Genomic DNA, 26,979 nt, shown 5'->3' with positions numbered 1-26,979 from the left:
TCTCACTGTTTGTTAAAGTGGGAGGTTACATGTAAGCAAGGGACGAAATATCAGAATTGTTAACATTCTACCTCAGTAGAAATCAGTTTTATCACCTAAAGTTCAGTGCTTATGTGCATTTTTCTTTTCCCTTTAGACTTAAAGACCCAACTCATTTCTAAAGTTACATAAGTCAGCAGCTTTTTTGCTCCAGACTTCAGTGAGGATATTTCATACATTTATAAGGCAGTTAGATTGTTTTGTCACATTCTGCATTCCATCCTGGAATTCCCCAGGAATCCTTGCCAACACTTATAATTTTCTGTTTTTTTTTTTAAATTATAATAGCCAACCTAATGTGTGTGAAGTAGTAACACATTGTGATTTTGACTTGCATTTCCCTAATAGTGATGTTGAGCACCTTTCCATGAGTTTATTGGTCATTTGTTATATTCTTTGGAGAAATATCTCTTCAGGTTATTTTCTCACTCTTAATTGGATTGTTTGTTTTTTGGGGGTTGAGTCATAACTCTTCTTTATATATTCTGGATATTAATTCCTTGGTATACGTATGACTTGCAAATATTTTTTCCTTTCTGTGAGTTGCATTTTCCCTCTTTTGGCAGTTCACATTGATGTGCAAAATTTTTAATTTTATGAATCAAATTTATCTATTTTTTCATATTTTGCCTATGCTTAACGTCACATCCATGAAATCACTGCCAAATACAATGCCATGGGAGATATGCTCTACATATTCTTCTAAGAGTTTTATAATTTTAGTACTTATGTTTAGGTCTTGAATCCAATTTTAATTAATTTTTGCATATGCTCTAAAGTAAGGGTCCAACTCTATTCTTTGCATGTTGATACCCAATTTTCCCAGCACCATTTGCTTCAAAGAGTGTCCTTTCTCCTTTTAATGTTATTGGCACCCTTGTCAAAAATCAATTGACTATACATACAATGGTTTATTTCTGGACTCTCTATTCTATTCCATTGGTCTATATTCTGTCTTACTTTTTATTGAAGTATAATTGGCATACAATATTATATTAGTTTCAGGTGTATAATATAACTATTTGATATTTCTATATATTGTGAAATGATCACCACAGTAAGTCTAGTTAATATCCATCACCACACATAGTTACAGAATTTTATTTCTTGTGATGAGAATTTTTAAGATCTACTGTCTTAGCAACTTTAAAACGTACAATGCAGTATTATTATTGGAGTACTATTGTCTCCATTTTGTACAATACATCCTCATGACTTATTTATATTAGAACTGGAGTTTGTACCTTTTGACTTCCTTTACCCATTTTGCCACACACAACCCCCACCTCTGGCAATCACAAATTAGTTGTTTCTCCAAGCTTTGTTGTTGTCACTGTTAGATTCCACACATAAGTAAGATTATATGGTACTTGCCTTCCTCTTTCTGACACATTTAACTTAGCATAATGCCCTCAGAATTCTTCCATGATGTCACAAATGGCAAAATTTCATTCTTTTTTATGGCTGAATATTTCCTTATATCTATCTATATAGATATAGTGTATTGGTTTTATAACCTGCAACTTTACTGAATTCATTTTTATATTCTACCAGTTTTCTTGTGGTTTCTTTAGGGATGTAGATAGATAGATAGAATGTATCTGTAGATATTTTATTTCTCATGACAAACTTTTATTTTTCTTCTCATGCTTACTGAGTGAATACTGTATTTCAGTCACTAGAATATACATATATAATATTCAAAGTTACTCTTTAAATGTACGCCTACTTAATAAATATGGAAAGTATCTTAAATAATTTTACCAGTCACACAGAAAGTTGCAATATTTTATTTTTTCCCTTTATTTAACAGTTCTCAAAATATTGAGGTAATTACCCAACATCCTCCAAATTCTGATCTGCAAATATCATTTCCCACTAAAAAAAAATTGGGATTCCTTGGAGAAATTGATAATTTCAGGTCTCGATTAGGAAATGTAGATGATAAACCTGGAACATCTTGGTATACAATTTATCTAAATAGCTATCTTATATTCTGTTATAGCATCCTGAATGTACTGAGACAGAATTGGTACTGAGAAGTGGGATGCTGTGGTGACAAATTCCTAAAATGTGAAAGCAGCTTTGGAACTGGGTAGTGGTAGAAGCTGTAAGAGTTTTGAGGTGCATGCTAGAAAAGCCTACATTTCTGTGAACAGATAGTTAAAGGTTATTCTGATGAGAGCTCCGAAAGAAAAGAGCTGTAGAGAAAGCCCCAAACTTCTTAGAGAATAGCTAAGTAATCCCGAACAGAATGTTAGTAGAAATATGGATGGTACAGGCTATTCTGATGAGGTCCCAGGTGGAAATGAGAAACATGTTATTGGAAACTACAGGAAAGGTGATCTTGGTTATAAAGTGGCAAAGAAACCTGGCTGAATTCTGTTAATGTTCTAGTGTTTTCTGAAATGTAGGACTTGTGAGTGATGAAATTGAATATTCAGCTGAAGCTATTTTTATGGAAAGTAATGAAGGTGTGGCTTGGCTCCTCCTGACTGCTTACAGTAAAATGTGAAAAGAGAAATATGACATAAAAGTGGTACTGTTAAGCAAAATAGAAGCAAAACTTAAAGATTTGTAAAACTCTCAGCATATTGTAAAAAATGGTAAGATGTGGCCAAGCAACCATAAGGAGATTAGGATGAATCAGCCATCTCAGTAGAAGCCAAGAGCTATTTTTCAAGACAATGGAAGAATGACCCTGAAGGCAATTCAGAGTTCATCAGGGCTGCCAATCACCTGACAGGCCCAGAGTGTCAGGGCTAGGGGACAGAGATTTTGTAAGATGGGCCACCTGTGGCCACCTGTGGGACATTTGACTGCACTGCCTAGTGTTGCATCACACTGAAAGCTCCACTCCCCCACATGCTGGTACTATGCCCCTTAGCTGCCCCAGGTGCAACTCCAGTGGGTCCCAGTGGGGTGTGAGCCACCCCACCAAAGAGCACAGGTAGCAATCTTTGATGGTTTCCATGTGGTGCCATCTCTGCTGGTGCACAGAATGAACAGGCCTGGAGGTTATGGCTGCCTCTAACTAGATTTCAAAGGACATGGCTGCCTGATAAAGTCATGGGCCCAGGACTCCAGCTTGGAAGAGACACTTCAGGGTGGTTTCATTGAGCCAAGCGGGTGATGTTGCTACCCCAGTGGACCTGGAAGGCAGAACATCAAGCCAAAGAGGATTATTCTTGAGCTTTAAAAGTTAATGTTGTTTGCCCTGTTAGCTCTAAGACTTATATGGGACCTATCCTTTTTCCTCTTTTCCTATTTCTCCCTTTTGGAAAGGTAATATCTATTCTCTACCTATTCCACAATTGTATTTTGAAAACACAAAACTTTTTTGGTTTCCCAGTGGGAAAGGAATTTGCCTCAGAGTGAATCAAACATTGAGTCTCACCCATATCTGATTTAGATGATATTTAGAGGAGACTTTGGATTTAGATTTTTGAGTTCATGCTAAAACAAATTGAGACTTTCAGGGTTACTGAAATGGAATGATTGCATTTGGCATGTGAGAAGGACATGGATTTGGGGGAAACAGGGACAGAAAGTTATACACTGAATATTTCATTAACCCAAAATTCATATATTGAAACAATCCCCAATGTGATGGCATTTGGAGGCAGGGCCTTTGGCAGGTGATTAGGTCATGATTACAGAGCCCACTTAAATGGGATTAATGCTCTCATAAAAGAGACTCCAAAGAGCTCCCTCACCCCCTTAAATCATGTGAGAACACAGCAAGAAGATGGCTGTCTTCTTGCTCTGACAAGGAGTGAGCTTTCACGAGACACTGAATTGGCCAGTGACTTGATCCTGGACTTCTCAGCCTCCAGAACTGTGAAAATAAATTTCTGTTATTTACCAGACACCTAGTTTATGGCATTTTGTTATAGAAGCTGGAACAGACTAACACATGGTATTATTAGTATCTCACATCTATATGGTCCAGGTAAAACTAAGAAATCAATATGGGTACACTAGTACTAACTAAGCTTCAAACTTTATTTGGATTTTACCGGCTTTTCCACTAATGTCCCTTTTTAGGTCTAAGAACAAATTAAAAACAATTGTATTTAAATCTCATACCTCCTAAATGCTAATTAATTTTAGTATGACAAACCATTTAATCCAGACATCTAAAGGACACAAATTTGCACTTTGATGGAAGAAAAGCAAAAGCAAATAAACACAATCAATATATTTCCACCATATTTCTCCACTTAATACAAATCCATCACAGAACATTCTAAATTTCCAAAGCCTTGGACTATTTATTGTGGAAGTAATTAAGAAAGGTTACACAAACTACAATATGTTGAGTTTTGATTATATTAAAACCTAACACCTCTTATGAAGACCAGAGCGTGTTCCTTAGCTAAAAAACAGGGAATGATTCTTTGAATTGGATTTTTTTCTACTAAGATTCAAGTTTGGCAGATCCTCTTGTTCTATTCCACATTATTCTTGTTCCATAGTAGCTACCATTGGGATAGTTACAAGATACAGTTACAATTTGCAGAAAATATTTGATTTCTACATCCATAATATCTTAAAGTTTATATTTTATTTTAAATACAGCATATATTTTCTGATGTGCTGTTAATTATGGAGGGTGAAGGAATGGAGCAGAGGCTTCCTCCAGTACGCTTCTTTCATACATGTTGTATAGGACCTTTCTTTACTTTGAAGTGTTGTCTAAAATTGGAACTGTAGTGTTGTGTATTAATATTTCAGAATAATTGCATAGTCTTTTAGTACTTATTGGTGTAAACTACCAAATTAAAAGCACTCTGCTGCCCTAAATTATTAATTTGTTTTTGTTTATTTAGAATAAGTGAATTCACCCTTTTCATACTTTTTCCATAATAATATGATAGTCAAAACAATTTCATGAATCAACTATGTTGCTTCAAGTAAATGAAGTAATTATAACTTGGTAAAACAATCAATGGATTCATGAATTGTTTATTCAATTTATTTCTAAAAGTGAATAAACCAATGAGATTACATCTAAAAAAAATTGAAAAGATGCTATGCAACCTTTATGCACAAGTATTTGAAAATCTTTTTTTTTAATTTTCTATATCAAAATCACAGTTTTGACTTACTTCTCTATAGGTATTAAAATAATTGAATTGTAAATAATTTTTTATTGAATGAAAGATTTTAAAAATTTTATAGTGCTTTACAATTTCCAAAAGTTTCACACACGTGACTTCATATAAACCCATGATAACCCTTTTTTCCCCCACCCCTATACTGCCCACCCACACAAGTGGTAACCACTAGTTTGTTCTTTTTATCTGTGAGTCTGCTTCTTTTTTTTTAATTTTTTAATTTTATTTAATTTATTTTTTCCTACACCAGGCTCTTATTAGTTATCAATTTTATACACATCAGTGTATACATGTCAATCCCAATCGCTCAATTTATCACACCACCATACCCACCGCCCCCATGGTTTTCCCCTCTTGGGATCTATACATTTGTTTTCCACATCTGTGTCTCAACTTCTGCCCTGCAAACCAGTTCATCTGTAACATTTTTCTAGGTTCCACAGACATGCATTAATATACAATATTTGTTTTTCTCTTTCTGACTTACTTCACTATGTATGACAGTCTCTAGATCCATCCACATCTCAACAAGTGACTCTATTTCATTCCCTTTTATGGCTGAGTAATATTCCATTGCATATATGTACCACAACTTCTTTATCCATTAGTCTGTCGTTGGGCATTTAGGCTATTGTAAATAGTGCTGCAATGAACATTGGGGTGCATGTGTCTTTTTGAATTATGTTTTTCTCTTGGTATCTGCCCAGTAGTGGGATTGCTGGATCATATGGTAATTCTATTTTTATTTTTTTAAGGAACCTCCATACTGTTCTCCATAGTGGCTGTATCAATTTACATTCCCACAAACAGTGCAAAAGAGTTCCCTTTTCTCCACACCCTCTCCAGCATTTGTTGTTTGTAGATTTTCTGATGATGCCCATTCTAACTGGTGTGAGGTGGTACCTCATTGTAGTTTCGATTTGCATTTCTCTAATAATTAGTGATGTTGAGCAGATTTTCATGTGCTTCTTGGCCATCTGTATGTCTTCTTTGGAGAAATGTCTATTTAGGTCTTCTGCCCATTTTTGGATTGGCTTGATTTTTTCTTTAATATTGAGCTGCATGAGCTGTTTATATATTTTGGAGATTAATCCTTTGTCCATTGATTCATTTACAAATATTTACTCCCATTCTGAGGGTTGTCTTTTTGTCTTGTTTATGGTTTCCTTTGCTGTGCAAAAGCTTTGAAGTTTCATTAGTTCCCATTTGTTTATTTTTGTTTTTATTTCCATTACTCTAGGAGGTGGATCAAAAATGATCTTGCTGTGATTTAGGTCAAAGAGTGTTCTTCCTATGTTTTCCTCTAGGAGTTTTACAGTGTCCAGTCTTACATTTAGATCTCTAATCCATTTTGAGCTTATCTTTGTGTATGGTGTTAGGAAGTGTTCTAATTTCATTCTTTTACATGTAGCTGTCCATTTTTCCCAGCACCATTTATTGAAGAGACTGTCTTTTCTCCATTGTATATCTTTGCCTGCTTTGTGATAGATTAGTTGAGCATAGGTGCATGGGTTTATCTCTGGGCTTTATATCTTGTTCCATTGATCTATGTTTCTGTTTTTTGCCAGTACCATATTGTCTTGATTACTGTAGCTTTGTAGTATAGTCTGAAGCCAGGGAGTCTGATTACTCCAACTCCATTTTTTTCCCTCAAGACTGCTTTGGCTATTCAGGGTCTTTTGTGTCTCCATACAAATTTTAAGATTATTTGTTCTAGTTCAGTAAAAAATGCCATTGGTAATTTGAAAGGGATTGCATTGAATCTGTAGATTGCTTTGGGTAGTAGAGTCATTTTCACAATATTGTTTCTTCCAGTCCAAGAACATGGTATATCTCTCCATCTGTTGGTATCATCTTTAATTTCTTTCATCAGTGTCTTATAGTTTTCTGCATACAGGTCTTGTGTCCCTAGATAGGTTTATTCCTAGATATTTTATTCTTTTTGTTGCAGTGGTAAATGGGAGTGTTTCCTTAATTTCTCTTTCAGATTTTTCATCATTACTGTATAGGAATGCAAGAGATTTCTGTGCATTAATTTTGTATCCTGCTACTTTACCAAATTCATTGATTAGCTCTAGTAGTTTTCTGGTGGCATCAGTAGGATTCTCTATGTATAGTATCATGTCAACTGTAAACAGTGACAGTGTTACTTCTTCTTTTCCAATTTGTATTTCTTTTTCTTCTCTGATTACCAAGGATAGGACTTCCAAAACTATGTTGAATAATAGTGGTGAGAGTGGACATCCTTGTCTTGTTCCTGATCTTAGAGGAAATTTCAGTTTTTCACCATTGAGAATGATGTTTGCTGTGGGTTTGTAGTATATGGCCTTTACTATGTTGAGGTAGGTTCCCCCTATGCCAACTTTCTGGAGAGTTTTTATCATAAATTGGTGCTGAATTTTTTCAAACGCTTTTTCTACATCTATTGAGATGATCATATGGTTTTTATTCTTCAGTTTGTTAATATGGTGTATCACATTGATTGATTTGCGTATATTGAAGAATCCTTGCATCCCTGCAATAAATCCCACTTGATCATGTTGTATGATCCTTTCAATGTGCTGTTGGATTCTGTTTGCTAGTATTTTGTTGAGGATTTTTGCATCTATATTCATCAGTGATATTGGTCTGTAATTTTCTTTTTTTGTAATATATTTGTCTGGTTTTGGTATCAGGGTGATTGTGGCCTCATAGAATGAGTTTGGGAGTGTTCCTTCCTCTGCAATTTTTTGGAAGAGTTTGAGAAGGATGGATGTTAGTTCTTCTCTAAATGTTTGATAGAATTCACCTGTGACGCCATCTGGTCCTGTACTTTTGTTTGTTGGAAGATTTTTAATCGCAGTTTCAATTTCATTACTTGTGATTAGTTGTTTCTTACTTTTTTTATTTCTTCCTGGTTCAGTCTTGGAAAGTTATAACTTTTTAAGAATTTGTGCATTTCTTCCAGGTTGCCCATTTTATTGGCATAGAGTTGCTTGTAGTAGTCTCTTAGGATGCTTTGTACTTCTGTGGTGTCTGTTTTAACTTTTCCTTTTTCCTTTCTAAGTTTATTGTTTTGAGTCCTCTTCCTCTTGTTCTTGATGAGTCTCGTTAATTGTTTATCAATTTTGTTTATCTTCTCAAAGAACCAGCTTTTAGTTTTATTGATCTTTGTTATTTTTTGCTTTATTTCTATTTCATTTATTTCTGCTCTGATCTTTATGATTTCTTTCCTTCTGCTAACTTTGGGTTTTGTTTGTTCTTCTTTCTCTGGTTCCTTTAGGTGTAAGGTTAGGTTGTTTATTCGAGATGTTTCTTGTTTCTTAAGGTAGGCTTGTATAGCTATAAACTTCTCTCTTAGAACTGCTTCTGCTGCATCCCATAGGTTTTGGATCATTGGGGTTTCATTGTCTTTTGTCTCTAGGTATTATTTTATTTCCTCTTTGATTTCTTCAGTGATCTCTTGGTTATTTAGTAACATATTGTTTGGCCTCCATGTGTTTGTGTTTTATTTACTTTTTTTCCCCTGTAATTGATTTCTAATCTCATAACATTGTGCTCAGAAAAGATGCTTGATATGATTTCAATTTTCTTAAATTTACTGAGGCTAATTTGTGACCCAAGATCTATCCTGGAGAATGTTCCATGTGCACTTGAGAAGAAAGTGTAATCTGCTGTTTTGGGATGGAATGTCCTATAAATATCAATTAAACCTATCTGATCTATTGTGTCATTTAAAGTTTCTGTTTCCTTATTTATTTTCATTTCGGTTGATCTGTCCATTGGTGTAAGTGAGGTGTTAAATTTCCCCACTATTATAGTGTTACTGTTGATTTCCTCTTTTATAGCTGTTAGCAGTTGCCTTATGTATTGAGGTGCTCCTATGTTGGATGCATATATATTTACAATTGTTATATCTTCTCCTTGGATTGATCCCTTGATCATTGTGTGGTATACTTTCTTGCCTTTTGTAACTTTCTTTATTTTAAAGTCTATTTTATCTGATATGAGTATTGCTACTCCAGCTTTCTTTTGATTTCCCTTTGCATGGAATAACTTTTTCCATCCCCTCACTTTCAATCTGTGTGTGTCCCTAGATCTGAAGTGGGTCTCTTGTAGACAGCATATATACAGGTCTTGTTTTTGTATCCATGTTTTGTATCCATTCAGCCAGTCTATTTTTTTTTTGTTGGAACATTTAATCCATTCACGTTTGAGGTAATTATCAATATGTATGTTCCTATGACATCCTATGTTCCTATGGTTTGTTTTTGTAGGTCCTTTTCTTCTCTTGTGTTTCCCACTTAGAGAAATTCCTTTTGCATTTGTTGTAAAGCTGGCTTGGTGGTGCTGAATTCTCTTAACTTTTGCTTGTCTGTAAAGCTTTTGATTTCTCCATCGAATCTGAATGAGATCCTTGGCATGTAGAGTAATCTTGGCTGTAGGTTCTTCCCTTTCATCATTTTAAGTATATCATGCCACTCCTTTCTGCCTTGTAGAGTTTTTTGCTGAGAAATCACCTGTTAACCTTATGGGAGTTCCCTTGTATGTTATTTCTCATTTTTCCCTTGCTGCTTTCAATAATTTTTCTTTGTCTTTAATTTTTGCTAATTTGATTACTATGTGTCTCAGAGTGTTTCTCCTTGGGTTTATCCTGTATGGGACTCGCTGCTCTTCCTGGACTTGGGTGGCTATTTCCTTTCCCATGTTAAGGAATTTTCGACTATAATCTCTTCAAATATTTTCTCTGGTCCTTTCTCTCTCTCTTCTCCTTCTGGTCCCCCTATAATATGAATGTTGTTGCATTTAATGTTGTCTCAGAGGTCTCTTAGGCTGTCTTCATTTTTTTTCATTCTTTTTCCTTTATTCTGTTCTGCAGCAGTGAATTCCACCATTCTGTCTTCCAGGTCACTTATCCATTCTTCTGCCTCAGTTATTCTGCTGCTGATTCCTTCTAGTGTAGTTTTCATTTCAGTTATTGTATTGTTCATACCTGTTTGTTTGTTCTTTAATTCTTCTAGGTCTTTGTTAAACATTTCTTGCATCTTCTCGATCTTTGCCTCCATTCTTTTCCGGAGGTCCTGGATCATCTTTACTATCATTTTCTGAATTCTTTTTCTGGAATGTTGTCTATCTCCAATTCATTTAGTTGTTTTTCTGGGTTTTATCTTGTTCCTTCATCTGGTACATAGCTCTGTGCCTTTTCATCTTGTCTATTTTTCTGTGAATGTGGTTTTTGTTCCACAAGCTTCAGGATTGTAGTTCTTCTTGCTTCTGCTCTCTGTCCTCTGGTGAATGAGGCTATCTAAGAGGCTTGTGTTGAAAATCATTTTAATGAAGAAAATAAACATACCTCATGGTGTCTTTCAAGGTGAAGCTAAATCAAAGAACGTAATAAACTACTGAATTTTAAATACATGAATTTCTTTTCCCTACATCACAAAACAAACTTGTACCTTAAAGAACAAAAGAGAAAACTAATGTTTAAAATATTAATTGAAAATAAATATACATATAACATGTAAATAATTAGTATGCACCATCTTGAATTCTTGTCATCTGAATCAGCAGTTATGCAAGAACTGGATTGACATCAAAATCTGAAATTCAAAAGTTATAACATGAGCTAAAGGGTAAAAACCTCTAAAGTCTTTTGAAGGCATTTCAGCGGAAACACTGACAGTGTGACTGATTATTCTCTCCCGACCTATGGTAATAAATACATAGAAAGGAAAAATTGTGTGATAAGTAAATGTTATGAACTTGTAGGCAACTTGAATACTTTTGAAAAATTGGTGTGTTTGATAAACATTTAGAGATCCAGTGTTTAGAAATTAACCTACTAAAAACTAAGAGTTTCCAGTTTCTACTAAAGTTACACATACACACATTTTCTTTTGACCAATGCTAAGTTGCCAATGTCAACTTTTACTTCAGTTGGGAAGAAATTGGATCATTTAACATGATCATGAGAATGTGCTTCCTAAGTGGGAACCCTAATCAAATTTAGTTAGGATTGGAATGATCAATAAAGTGAATGTAGATAAGTTACAAATAGAAAACCTCTAAGTCTAGTAAATAATCTTTAATTGATTTAAGCCACATTTATTTTATATAATTTTACCTTTTTATTCTGTTGATCTAGATCAAAACAAAACAAAAGAAAACAAAATATAACAAAAAAACAAACACACAGCAAAACTAAAACAACTATCACAAGTTACTCCTACTACTTCTGCTTGAATCCAATTTCTACCCAATTTACCAGCTGGCACTATGATATCATTGTATATTTAAATTTCAATTCAATAGGTCATTATTTCAAAAAGTTTGCTCTTTTCTGATGTTTTTGTCAATTTCACAAAGCATACAGCCTGTTATTGCCGATGTAGACCTGAAAATTTAACAGTGAGATTTACTCAATATCTGCAGGGAGTTATTCATAAAAGATGCACTTCTCCTGGTAGAATTTACTATGTATAAATTATTTTTTCTTAATGATTTGTGACATTCTGAACAATATACCTTTTATTCAGGTGACAGAAATAATTATAGGGAAGTCATCTTTCAGAATTTACATTCATTTTAAAGGAAACTAGTTAATGATTTCAGTTCTCTGAAAATGTAAAGTGGAGCTGTAATGGGGAAAAACATCAAAAATAATTAAGATAAATGAGCTTCTGGATCACAGAAAGAAAATTTATTTTGTGAAGGTGTTCTTATCTTATTTTAAAACTCTATTTATACATTCAGTCTAGAGTTGGAGTGCTAACCTGGTAATAAGTAGTGCAATAAATTTCCTGTTCATGTAAATAGTATAATAAAATTGTTATTAGAAATAGAGGAATAATAAGTACAATGTGTCAGAATCCTGGCACCCAATTTAAGACCATGTAAACAATAACCTCTTAAATAATACAGGCACAAGACAATAGGAAAATAGGGAAAAGACTATAGCCTGTGAGATTTGTTTGGCAGTGCCTATAACTCATCCTACCAAATCACCCTTTAGCTCAGGTTATCCATGATCTAGTTATGTACTTCTTTTATAAAAAAAATTAGCACTTATTAAGTTCATTTTAGTTGTAAAAATAGAAGGGAGAAAATATAGCTTTAAAATATAGATTTTCAAAAAGAATGGTCAAAAATATCTTACTATTTTTGCCTTTTAAAGGGTGGCAAATGGTGGAAATTTCCTCACCTCTCTCCAGCCTCCCTTATTGTTTCCATCAAAAGGAAAACAGACATATAATCTGAGAGTGATATTTTATCTAGACAGCAAAAGAAGCCATTATCTCTAACTCTCAAAAATGCATGTCCTAGGGCTTCCCTGGTGACGCAGTGGTTGAGAGTCCGCCTGCCGATGCGGGGGACACGGGTTCATGCCCCGATCCGGGAAGATCCCACGTGCCGCGGAGCGGCTGGGCCCGTGAGCTATGGCCACTGAGCCTGTGCATCCGGAGTCTGTGCTCCGCAACGGGAGAGGCCGTAACAGTGAGAGGCCCGTGTATGGCCAAAAAAAAAAAAAAAAAAAAAAAAAAAAAATTTGCATGTCCTAGACTCACCTGAGACCTTTTCCAGATTTGGGAAGTTTCTACATGCAGCCCTAAGCAGGGAGACCTCCCCAGGCCTGGACAGGGATCTGCTTAGATAGCGAGTTACACAAGTGGAAGTGGCCTTTCTCTGCTGCTCCCCCCATCCCAAATATTAAGAGGATTAGTGTAATAAGAGCCTGTGCTTGTATAGCACTTTGACATTCTTAGATGAAAAGTGCTAGAATAGGGTAAAATTTTATAACTGTAATGGAATTCAAGTAAATAGCATTGTCATAAATGGGTCTGGCTGCTGAAAAAAAAGCATGTTCTATAGCAATTAGAAGTGCACACTAAAAGCAGTGTCATTTGTAAATTTCAATTTGTTTTCTGCACATTTTTCTTACTTAAAGAAATACTCTTTAGTTGATTATATGTGAGTCTACTGCATTCTGAGCCAGTCATGCACAATCCCTCTCATTTACAGACATCATGACAATAAATTTAAAGTAGTGTAAGAATTGAATGTCATAATTCATACCCTATTTCTGTATATCAGACCAAAAACTCTGATATCTGTGAAGGACAGAAAAAGAGAGGGGGAAGGCCAAAAGGATAGAGGGAGAAGTTAAAGATCTTATTAGCAGCTGATGCCCTTTGTGGCAAAGCTTCTTCTTTTAAGCATATTGCCAGAGAGTCCGAACACAAGGTTAGTGAGGAACAGGATCTGATGAATGCTCCAGATGTTTAGAGATGCGTGAAAAAAAAAGGATCTGGATGACAGGAGAAATAAGGATATAAGGGTGGTTATGGAGGGAAAATGAAGGATATTTCAACAAACAGAAAATGAATTTGTTCAGAATCTACTTTTATTGGCTATACAAATCTAAGATTAGGAATATATTGTTTTTCATGTTTTACATAATTTAATATTGACCTGTTTCTAAGTGCCTTTTCACTGACCATGATACAAAGATTTTTTTTTCTCAATATCTTCTCTCAGAGAAGAATGTGTTTTTGATATTGTAATTGTGAGTCATAGATTTGATAGTCAAGAGAGGTCTCAAGGTCGATGAGAGGAAAAAAAATCAGAATCTTTATTATATATATAATATATATAATCAAGGTAGGAATGTAAATTCTTCTAAGCAATCAATAAGAAAGTTAATATTATACATATTGTATAGGTAAATATATTGAGGCCCAGAGAATTAAGAAACTTATCAGATCAGCTTCACAAAGATGTTTTGAGGTTCAAATGAGTTAATGTGAGTAAAGTGCTTAAGACAGTGTAAGCATTTGATCTATGGAAACTCTTATTACTTTTCTTTTGGTTAATACCCTACTCTGCCCCAATGCCTAGAATAATACCTGGTATATAGTAGAAAAGTAACATATATTTATTCATAATTTTTTATAATTTACATATCTCTTGGACTTAATAATGCTTTTTTGTATGTCTTTTTTCAGAACCAAATCATAAAGTTAATTAATCAGTTAGCTACAGATTTTATGAAGGAAGACACGTTGATTGGCAACAAAGCAAATATGATGATCTTTAAAATACCAAATGTGCAAGTGATAATGAAAATATGTTTGCAAAAAATATTAATATTTAAAAATATTTTGAGTATCATGTCACATAGAAAAAATTGGATATCTAGGAAGAGAAAATTCAGTGGGAGATTATTTTATTGCATGTTATATTAGTTTAAGATTTTGTAAATTATTTCCATTAAGAACATCTAATAATGTTATTTTAATAATGTTCTAACAAGCTTTTCATCTAATAATTAATGAAAAGACTGATGATTAAAAATTTGGATAATGGAATAGCCATGCTGTTTTGCACCTTCAAGTCTACTTTGAAGACAATTTATATTTTTTGTTTTTCATTCAACCACTCATCATTGTTCTGATCTCATGTTCCATTCTAAAAATCATTCTCATGATCTACCAATATAATTTATTCAACAAATAAATCAGATAAGTTTTAACAACACCTCATAATGAGAATTTTTATGTGTCTCTATTCTTTGTACATGATATAAAAATGGATCATATTTTCAATTCAAGCATTTGCTATCATAGGTTTCCACTATATATGACTCATCTGGAAGTCTTTATTAGAAAGAACTGGACATGAATAAATAAATTCAGTATTTATAATGTAGCCTGACTATGCTCTCCAGATTCCAGAATATATATTATATTAAGTTAATAAAAGAGAATCCATGTTTAAATACCTGTCACAATGTGGCAATAATAATTTAAACTAACACTTTTAACATTATATAAAAATCTTCATTTTATTGTTATCTTAGGTTTTAGTACCCCAGATTAACAAAACTATTTTGAACTGAACATATGTGGGGCACACTCAGTGATCCAATTCTTTGTAAAATAATGCTTATATGTCTGATGTTAACAATTATAGATATAAATTGTGAAAAAGTTTTAAAAATGCAGAAAGTCTTTTTAAAACATACATATTTCTGTCACTCCAGTATACTAACAGTTAATATTTTGTTTCAGTTTAAATTTTGGCCTCTTTCTTTTTCTTTCTTTTTTTTTTTTTTTGCTGTATGCGGGCTCTCACTGTTGTGGCCTCTCCCATTGCGGAGCACAGGCTCCAGACGCGCAGGCTCAGTGGCCATGGCTCACAGGCCCAGCCGCTCCGCAGAATGTGGGATCCTCCCGGACTGGGGCACGAACCCGTGCCCCCTGCATTGGCAGGCGGACTCTCAACCACTGTGCCACCAGGGAAGCCCTATTTTTAATTTTAATTGGTATTACAGAATATATATAATTCTGTATCTTAATTACTCAACTAAATATTACCATGAACATTTCAGTGTTATGAAATATGTTTTGAAAGGTTGAAGACTGTACAGTAGTGATTTGATAAAATATATACCTTATTGTTTTAATTACTGCCTTAATGTTGGACACTTAGGTTATATTCTCAATCATTTCATTAATTAACATCAATAACAGTAAAATTACTGAGCCAAGGAAACCACCATCTTAAGATTGTTTATATTGATAAATTATTTCTCAGAAAAGCTGTATCAAATTATAGGCTCATTCAAAGTAACTTTTAAAAATCTAATTTCAGGAAGACATTAACGTATATTGGACATTATTATTTTTAGATCTTTATTTTTTCTAATTTACTAAAATGATATCTCAATTTAATGTTTATTTCTTTATTAATGAGGTTGAATATTTTCTTCCTATATATACTTGCTTCCTGTATTTCTTCTTCAGGAACTTATATTTGCATGTCCTATACACCATTTTTATTTGTTGTTTATTATTTTAATTTAATTTAATTCCCAATATTCTCCTCTTCTATGTGGTCCCAATTGTATGTTACACAAACTTAGACAACTTGCTAGGAGATAGACTACCAAAGTTTTTTTTAGTCCATGGCTGCATCCATGTAGCATAGCCACAAGCCGAACAGAAAAAAAAAAATCAAATATGCTAGTATATAATGTATTTCCTACACTGAGAGGACCAAATTAACCTGGGGATAATATATAGGCAATGCCCAAAAGCCTTTTTGAACATTCAAGTTAAATTAACCTTTTTATAAATGTGTCAGAGAATATTTGATATTCTCTAAAATTCATGCTTTTCCTTCCATAGTATAAAATTGTTGCTAGGAAGTAGTTTTTTAGCCAGGGACTATGTTTTCCAGTTTGTCTTGCAGTTATATTTGGACATGTATTTTTGTTCTAACAAATAGAATGTGAGGGGAAGTGATGTGTGTCTCTTCTATGCCTGATCCATTAAATCACCCCATGTGAGAATACTTTTCTCCTTTGACGGTTGGATTTCTACTCGTAGGGCAACCTTGAAAACTATTTGTTAAAGATGAAAGATCCTCCATAAACCAAGGTCTAGAATAGCCACATGAAGAAGGGAACCCCTCCCCACAATCAGTAATACCAGCATCAGACTGTTATACAAGTAATAAATTAATTTCTATTTTGTTAATACACTGAAATGTGGTGGACTTTTATGATAATTAGTATCACTCTAGCTATTATAGTATATATTTCAAATTCTCCTTCAAATCTTTTTCTTTGTGTCACAAACATTTCTTACTCCTCCCCAGATGTTTATGCTAGGTGAACTCCTCCCCAGATGTTTATGCTAGGTGAAGGTAACTAGAACCAGGTGTAGCTATGCCTTTACTTAGTCCTTGCTTTGCACTGTTTCAATATGAACAGATTCCAGTTAACAGGTTCACTTAAACACTAGCATCCCCCCTTACAAAAACATAATTCAAATTTCAGTTACCATGATATATTAACCATGAGTAATTGCATAAAACACAAACTTTACTTCTGGTTCTTCAGGCCAAAAATTACTATATAAATTAAAGTTGGGTATCATGGTTAGTGACTAATATCACTTCTTTCAAAATGTGACATTGATTTGTCACTGTATATCTGCTTTTCAATTCATGCACAGGAACAGAAAGCCACTTATGGTTGAAATGGAGTGTTAACTTCTACTTTTGATCGAAGGATGTCATTAAAAATCCCAGTGAGTTTTTGAAAGAAAACAGTAATTCCAAGAAGGTTAAAGAACATGTTACTGTCAGTGAAGGCTAGTTTTATCCTTTCAGAAGTCAACATGTATTGATTAATTTTAAGCTATTGGGTAAAGCTGCTAGCACAAATATGTATGCTGCTGTGAAATCTGCAACTAGATTCCAAGGGTTGGTTAAGATGTGTTATGATGATGATCAAATATTTAATGTCGATTAGAAAAGTCTTTCATTGGAAGGCAAGAACTTATAAGATTGAAGACATAGAATTAAAAAATGGCCATAAAGGTGTAAAAGAGAGAAAACTATTTTATTAGAGAGTGTTATAGACTAAATTGTGTCCCCTCAAATTTTAATGATAAAACTCTAACTCTCAGTACATCAGAATGTACCTGCATTTGGATATAGAACTTTTAAAGTGATAATTAAATTGAAATGGGGCCTTTAGTGTGGGCCCTAATCCAAACTGACTGGTGTCATAAAAAGAAGAGATTAGGACACACACAGATAGTACAGGGATGGGCACTTAAAGAGAACAGACCATGAAAAGAACACAGAAGGTGGCCATCTGCAAGCCAAGGAGAGAGGCCTCAGGAGAAAACAATCTCACTGACACCTTGATCTTGGAATTCCAGTCTCCAGAACTGTAAGAAAATAAATTTCTGTTGTTTAAGCCACTCAATCTTTGCGGTTATTGTTATGGCTGCTTGAGCAAACTAATGTAGAAGGCGGTATAGAGGGTAAATTTAAATCAAAACAATGGTTATCTATTGGTCAGGTAAATCATAGATTTCCATGTCCTCGTTTTCTGTTACTGGAAAATTATTGTGAATTTTTGATGTTTTTATGTTTCCTTCCATTTTCATGATTCTTGAAGTTTTGCATTGCTTTTTTTACATTTGAAGTAGAAGTCACTTCCTCCAATTTTTACTAACTGCCTTCAGGGTAAAAATATCTTTCATCAGTCCTGCTATAGATTCCAAGGCATCCTCTGAACTTGCAAGGATACACCTGCTCCTTGCTCCCTCTTTTTAAAGAATTCTTAAGTTTTTATGTCTTCTCTTAATCCTACAGTGCACCATCATGGCTGCTAGTTGCCTCTCTTTTGTTTTCTTGAAGGTAATGCTGCAGTTCATTTGTGGTTTCTCCCTTTCCTGTAGAGTCTGATCTGCTTTCTGTTTTCCATGTCTACTGGAGCTCAGTCTCACCAACACACTCAGGAGCGTGATCAGGGAGCCATCCACAGAGTGGAGGAAAGTGTGTGTTTGTCACATAATGTGCTCAGGGTTTAACCACAGGCCTGTTGGGAAATCTGTAGGTATTGTTTCCCTGCAGCTTGTGGGCAGACTTAGTGATGGAGTCCAGAGCATAGTCAGCAGGAACCCTGTAGTGCCCTCTGGGAATTTTATATGCCATGCTCCCAATCTCCTCCCTCCCTTAGCTGGGAAAGCGAGGCATTCAGTCACTGTCTATCCCTTTCCCCTGTGGGAGAAATCATGGGCTGTATAGTTTAGCCTTAAGTTGTGCCTCTTTGGGGGAGGAATGATTCTGACAAAGTCAAGCTCTTTCTCTTGCTCAATCCAGACAAATTTTTTTCTCTAGTGGAGTGGTGGAACTTCTTTCATGAAAACCTCAATATCCACAAAGGCTCTTTTGTCCATAGGTTATGGCCCAAGTCATTATTCTGCAAGCATTGCTGAACCATGCCCAATAAAGGCCAGAATGATTCAGTCTCCTGCAGGTTCCACAGTTGGTATGGAAGTCTGTATGCCTATTACCCAAAGCAACAGTGCAAACATCTCCTCCTGGGTCCCTTGGCACATGATGCTAGGTCCCATACCTCCCACAGAGGCACCTCTGTTCATGGATAGATGCTAAATTTTTGTTGTTGAAGGGGGAGACAAAAATGAGGATGTCTTATGTCACCATGATGCTAATGACACTACTAAGACAGGCTTCTATTTATGCACAACTCTTATCACAGTCACATGGTTTCATGATATTGCCTCATTTTAATATCTGTTAGTGGAAGTTCTCCTTGTTATTTCCTGCTGTAAAATTTTCTTGAATAATTTCACCTTGTATTCCTTCAGGTGTGTTTTTTATAATAACTGTTTCAAGATTATATAATTGGGTTTTGCTGTGACACTCAATAAATATGTGAATATATTTAAGGGCTATTGATATATTTTAATACTAACATTTCCATTCTGAAACATATGTCTCTCCCATTATTCAAATATTTGATTATACAAGCTTTTAAAAATTTCCGTATACTTTGTGCACATTTGTGTTGTTTTTACAAAATATTTAATCTTTTTTTGCTGTAATCCTGTTCTCTAAATGTTTTGTTTACCTGTTGAGTCTTCAATGTCATCTCATATTTATCTGAGTGAACACTGTGTTTCCTTTATCTGGGACTATGTTATCTTAGGCATGATAAAACAAAAGTAATTAATTAGTAAAGTGTTTTTGCAAATTTGTCAGTTGTTTGAATATTAAATTCTTCTTTAAACATAAGTATGTGTACAGATATTCATTTTTAATTGTAATTTTATTTTTTATGTAGTGCATTCAGAGCCAGAATAAATGCACATACCACGAATTTATCAAATATTTGTTGAATAACTCTAATACACACAACATTGTGCTACATATTGGTAGTACGTTATTCAAATTTTACAAATTGCTGAAGGAAAATATATGTTCACATAATTAATCCAATTATAGGTAATTTTTAATGCATATTAATTATTTACCAGCTATAAAGAACTCTGGTAAAATAAAGAAGAAAAACGTTAATTTTGAGTACCATTACTAGGAAAAGTTTTATGGAGCAGGAAGAATTTGAACTAGGCATTTGGATGACTTTTAAGATGAGGTCAATTCCCCTCATCTTAAAGTTGAAACTATTGGGTTAAATTTTAAGTAGATAAAGCTGGTCTTACAGAGCCTGCCTATAGAACAGTGAAACAGCTTATAGAACATTAAAATACAGCACAGATATCTTGGATTCAAGGGCAATTTTCCATAACTATACTATGTTGTGTCATGTTAAGGAAAACAAAGATAATGAAATCTGTTTTATAATAAACAATTGTCTGGTCTTTGTATCTGGTTCCTGGATGGGAGCTTCTACACTTTGGAATTTCCTTAGTGATAGGAATGTTTTTGTTATTCATGGTGGGTCCCTCAAACCACACTTATGTTTATGCTACTAAAGACACTCATTCTGGGTTCCTGGATAGTTTCAGAATGGGTGACAGCCATTCTGGAAAGACCAACCATATCATTATAGGATTGGGCCTTTGAGCCATGTGACATAATTCCGACCACCCAAACTTCAGAAAGGAAAGGGGGGTTATATATTGAGCACAGTTATGTGGCCAATGATTCAAGCCATAAATGCAATAAAACCCCAGTAAAAACTTTGGATACCGGAAGTTTGGTTTAACTTCCAAGTTGTTAATACACGCCAGTGTGCCAGGAGGGTGAGGCATTCTGAGGACACAGAAACTTTGCATTTGGAACCTTCACAGGTTTCACACTATGTGTCTTTTCATTTCACTAATCTTAATTTGTATTCTTTATAATAAGACTGTAATTGTCATTATAATGCTTTTCTGAGTTCTGTGATTCATTCCAACAAGTTATCAAATCTGAGAGGGTAGTGAGAACTCTCAAACTTGTAGGAAGTTCAGAGAACCCGGGATCCCTGGAGCTTGTGGTTAGTATCTGAAGTGAGAGGAGTTCTGTGAAAGGCTGTGTATTTAACCTGTGAAATTTGGCCTAACTCCACTAGCTCATGTCAGAATCACTTTGCAATACCTGTAATCAATAACCTCATATAATAAATCCTACTCTAGAGCAAGGTATCAAGTGAAAAGCTGAAGCACTAACAAATAGGGACAGAGAGAAAATTAAAGAAAGTAAAATTGAAATAGTTATGAAACAGAGTACCCCTGAAACCCAGTTCCTCTGCTGAGTTTATGATTAACCTCTCTATCCAAAACTTTATTCCCTTTCTTTTCCTGCACCTGTTCCTCTCAGGATTGAGGAGTACCAAAGAAAATGGGAGATTGAAAATGAAAAGGAACCTGTGGGGCCCTCCTGGATACAAAAGACCCTCTGTGCACACCCCCATCTCTTGTTTGTAGAAAAAAGCTTTAATTTCCTAGGCCTTCCTGAGTTCCAAAGAGCAGATTCAAACAGTTACTAATTAGGGAAGTGAGGGATGCAGAAACAAAAGAAGAACAGTTAAGAAACAATAGTTCAACAATAAAATAGAGTCCTAGCTACTCTTCAAGGGATATACATAATAATCTGATATATATCTCTGAATTGTTCTGCTGGAACTAAGGCCTCCACCCAAGTAGAGGATAGCAAATACATGCTGAGATCCTACACTGATTGGAACCAGAAGGTTGATGATTGAGATTCCAGGAACACCACCCTGTTACCTCACCACCAACTAATCAGAGAAAGTCATGCATCATGCAGCCCCACCCCAAATGTTGCTTTTAAAAACTCTTCCATGAAAACTATTGTGGAGTTCAGGTGTTTTGAGCAGGAGCCATATTTTCTCCTTGCTTGACTCTGCAATAAATCTTTTTCTGCCCCAAACTCTGACATTTTGATTTGTTTGGCCTCACTGCACATTGGGCATATGAGCAGGTTTGACAACAGTTATACCTGTATTTTAATATAAATAGATAAAGAAACTAGCCCCTTGGTGAGCTTATCCATAGTCCAGTGATTGTTTCTCTACAAGATACTTGTTGTTTAATAAAATCTGGTCTATATATTAATTAGTTAAGAGACCAATGGTGACGCAACCAGCTCCTTAGATCTGATAACAAAATAAACTATCTCTCAACCAAGTAAAATAAGTGCAATAAGCAATGATTTACACTAAAATAAAGTAATTCAATGAGAATTAAATGATTAAGAACTCTTTTTGCAAGGGAAAAGCTACATTATATTTTTTTAGTTTCATTTAGACTTGCTGTGAAATCATATACTATCAGTAGGAGAAAATAAGAGAACTAGATTTAAGGATCTACATTCACCTTCATCCAGAGCTTACCATTTGATTAATTCATCTGTTGGACCAGTGATAAATTTTGAAAAGCATTAAGGTTTCAAAATAAAGAACTAGAGATTCTAAATACAAAAGTATAAAACAATATATTGTAAATGCTAGAGAAAGTGAAATTTTATTCTAGGATAACTAATAATAGTAATTCTCAAGCCATCTAGCAAACATAGTGATTTATCTGGCTTCCCTGAAATACCTCATCTGCAACAACAATTTTTCATTTTCAATTTCCATATACTGTAGCTTTTCTCTGAAGCCCTATAAAAAGGAATATGAAAATATCATGATAAACAGATCTATTATGCATACTCAATCTCTTCACAAGCATTTCTTCAAAATATTTTGTTACTCTGATGTGTTGCTCCAGTAATGGAAATCTGTTGATCCATTTAAATATTTGTAACTGACAATTTCAACATGTGAAATGAGTGATTCTTTTTTTTATTATTAGTTTTGGCTTTACTATGACTTCAAGTAGTTTCTTTTTATTTAAAATGAGGAACGCATAAAACAGAAATATTTTGTCATGCAAAATGGCACTAATATAGAAATTCAAAATAAGTATATTTTATGATATTTTCACCTAATACTTAAAAGACATTGCTTAATTTGGATTGTGCTTTACTATATTGTAATGGAGAGTGAAATGAGAATTCTATGTAGTGTCTGACAGTTTTCAGTTGGTTCACATTTTTAATACAATTTCTCCTTCAATAGAACAATTTATGACTGAATAATGTCATCATTTGTAGGTTGGAGACTTGGAAAGACTATTAAATAGTTAACAATAAGTTAAACAACCCTAATTTAAAGCAGTACAATTAAGCAGTATTACATAGGAGAGTAAAAATAAGGAGGCAGGTACTTTTAAGAATATTTATATAAAACAGTATTTGTAATTTTAACATCTAACCAATAGATGACACCAGAGGGAAAGAATTGCAGTTTGTTTCTGAGCTTGGAAACTGGGCAGTTGCTTTTTGTAAGTTAGTTATTAAATGATATGTAATACCTGCGGGCAGGTGAGCATAAGAGTGGAGAATAAGGTAATTCTGTAAAGATATATATATATGCATATATATTATATATAATACATATATATTTAATTAGGATTACTTTTGTAGCACAGGCAGAAATAATAGAAAGGAGAGCAAGGATTCAGAACAAAGTGAAATATCTGGATATTAAAAAGAGTTGTTTCCCTTCAAGATTTCTTCATTTTTAACTCAAATTTACCTATGGTCACACAAAATTTCACCACAAAAATAAGACTGAATAGTGGGTAACATTCACAAGACATATAGTCTAATTATCAAATGCACAAAGTAAAATTCTAGTCCTACTAGTATTAAGAAAAATATTCATTTCTTAGCTTAAGATAATTATAGGTGTTGTAAAAGGAAAGTAGTAATTTGACTAGGCCTTCACTATGAAATGTGAAATATTCAAAAACAAAATAAGCTCATGGAATTACTTATGCATTGCTATTTATTGATGGATTTGAATTACTTGGATGTAGATGAAATACATGTTTAAGTTTGATAAGTACAGGCATATTTATGAACCATAGATCTATAAACTCATGTAAATACAAATGCAAAAGAAATATGAAAGGAAGAATAAAAAGGAAACATACTTATTGACAACTAATTCTGTACCAGGCACTGTGCTAAGCACTTTTGTATATTTCATTTAATCCTCCAAGCAACCCCAGTTGGAAGTTGATTAATTCTCATTTTTGAGATGAGTAAAATGAAGCTCAGAGACTTTACTACTGTACATAATTTATAGTAATAATTGGTAGAATAGGGACTCAAACCCACCTAGATCTGTTGGAGACAAAAATTTATATTTCTTTTGCTTAACCATGATGGATCCCAAAACTCAGTGCCATACACATAGGTCCATAGGTCTTCGTTGGTTGAAAGCATGAGAAACCATGATTAGCTCATTTAAATTAATCATGTTCACAGGCAACTTATCTTGTTAACTGGAGAACTAAAATTAGATTGGCTTAAGAATGAAATATTAATCCATTGATGGGTAAAGTAGCCAACCTGAAATTTCTGGGAATCAGATTACCTGTGTCCTAGTTTTACCTCCGGCATTAACTAATTGGCTGACCTTATTAAAGTAATTTTCCCTCATGTAGATTCTGTTTTCTGAAAATTACAATGAAAGGAATTGAGATATATCAACATTTTTAAAAAAACTCTAGCAGTAGAATTTTTTAATTAAAATTAAAGGTACATGAAATTCCAATATATAAAATAGATGAAAGTAGAGTTGTTGTTTCCCAAAGTTGGAGTTCCAAAGCTCTACCTTATCAGAATTATCCTCACAACTCCTTCAGGTGGTCCCTGTGGCAAGTCCACAAAGTTTAAAAACCGCTGTACTAGATTGAATCTAAAGTTACTTCCAGCTTGAATATCTTATGATTTCATAATACTTGATTTAACGATTCAAAAAATAAGTCAACCTGATAATGGTAGAATTGCCAGGCCTTATAGTTGTAATTTCTATGAAATATGAATTCAAAAGGACATACTTTTCAAACAGGAGGTTTCATATGTATCTTTATTTAAAAAAAAACTTATTGAACTACTAATACACAAAATGTTCTATGGTATATGCTTAAGTTACAATGGTAAATAAAAGCAGGTATGTTTCCTATCATAGATTTTTATGATCTAGTGAAAGATCCAGATATTATGCAAATAATTGAAATATCCAGCAGATGATAATAACAAATTTTAATTTGCGGGGGAATTTTTTCCTTCAGGTTTATTGAGATATATAATTGACATATAGCACTGTATAAGTTTAAGGTGATGGTGTAATGGCTTGACATATATACTGTGAAATAATTACCACAATAAGTTTGGCTAATATCTCATGTAGATAGAAAAAAAAAGGGTGTTTTCCTTGCAATGAAAACTTTTAGGATTTACTCTCGTTAGCAACTTTCAAATACACCATACAGCAATGTTAACTATAGTCATCAAGTTGTACATTACATCACCAGTATTTTTCTTTATTTTATAACTGGAAGTTTGTACCTTTTGACTAAATTTTAATAGATGTTACATAAAAAATAGGTATATGGAGCCAGGATATCAAATAATGGGGTGAAATTGACCTCATTGAAATATATGGAAGTATTTTCATGAGAAAATGACACCTGACTTGAAAGATATAATATGACTAGGAGGTGAAGAGTGAAGGAAGACAGAGAGGTCCTGCAAGGGAGGGAGCAAAGTGAATACAAGAGACTGAAAGGACACCAGAGAGGTTGGAGGGCAGAAAATGAACAAGAGTGTGAGATAAGATGTGAGTGAAGAGGTATGCAAGGACCAAATTATTTAGAGTAATGTGGGCCATTTTAAGGAATTTTACATTTATCCAATGAGATGTGGAATCCAGTGAAGGGGTTTAGAGTGAATGGACTAGAGAGAAATCAACATCTTATAAAATAATTAAAAATAAACTACCTCAGAAATTAAACTTTTATGCTCTATAATAAACATAAGTAAGTTTTGTGGGCTTCCAGTAAATGAGTGGGAGCTGAATGAAGTCAGTCCAGAGAAAGTACATAAGAAGAGTTTTTCAGTGTGGTAAATTTGATCTTTCACTACTATCAGAATACTGTGAGGAAGAAGCCCCAAGGGTTTGATCTGGAAGCCAGGCTGAAATAAATAAGGTATCATCAGCTGAAGCCAGGTACATCAGGTTCTCTGAATACCATTACACCTTCCTCTTAGGGATGTGTATCTCTTAGATTTTGTCCCATTCCAATCTGACTCAGAATCTTCCAGCTCCTCCTATAACTCTTGACTGTTTTCCTGTGCTCCTGTCATCCTTGCAACTGAGGATCCTTGCTCTCCTACAGTTTTTGGGTATTTTTTAATATCTTTATTGGAGTATAATTGCTTTACAATGGTGTGTTAGTTTCTGCTTTATAACAAAGTGAATCGGTTATACATATACATATGTTCCCGTATCTCTTCCCTCTTGCATCTGCCTCCCTCCCACTCTCCCTATCCCACCCCTCTAAGTGGTCACAAACCACCGAGCTGATCTCCCTGTGCTATGCGGCTGCTTCCCACTAGCTATCTATGTTACATTTAGTAGTGCCACTCTCTCACTTTCTCACTGCTTACCCTTCCCCCTCCCCAACCCAATCCAAAAATGGGCAGAAGACCTAAATAGACATTTCTCCAAAGAAGCTATACAGATTGCCAACAAACACATGAAAGAATGCTCAGCATCATTAATCATTAGAGAGATGCAAACCAAAACTACAATGAGATATCATCTCACACTGGTCAGAATGGTCATCATCAAAAAATCTAGAAACAATAAATGCTGGAGAGGGTGTGGAGAAAAGGGAACACTCTTGCACTGTTGGTGGGAAAGTAAATTGATACAGCCACTATGGAGAACTGTATGGAGGTTCCTTAAAAAACTAAAAATAGAATTACCATACTACCCAACAATCCCACTATTGGGCATATACCCTGTGAAAACCATAATTCAGAAAGAGTCATGTACCAAAATGTTCATTGCAGTTCTATTTACAATAGCCAGGATGTGAAAGCAACCTAAGTGTCCATCAACAGATGAATGGATAAAGAAGATGTGGCACAT

This window comes from Globicephala melas, chromosome X (assembly GCF_963455315.2).
Source record: "Globicephala melas chromosome X, mGloMel1.2, whole genome shotgun sequence".
Lineage (NCBI taxonomy): Eukaryota > Metazoa > Chordata > Mammalia > Artiodactyla > Delphinidae > Globicephala > Globicephala melas.
Note: the sequence above shows the minus strand (reverse complement) of the source record.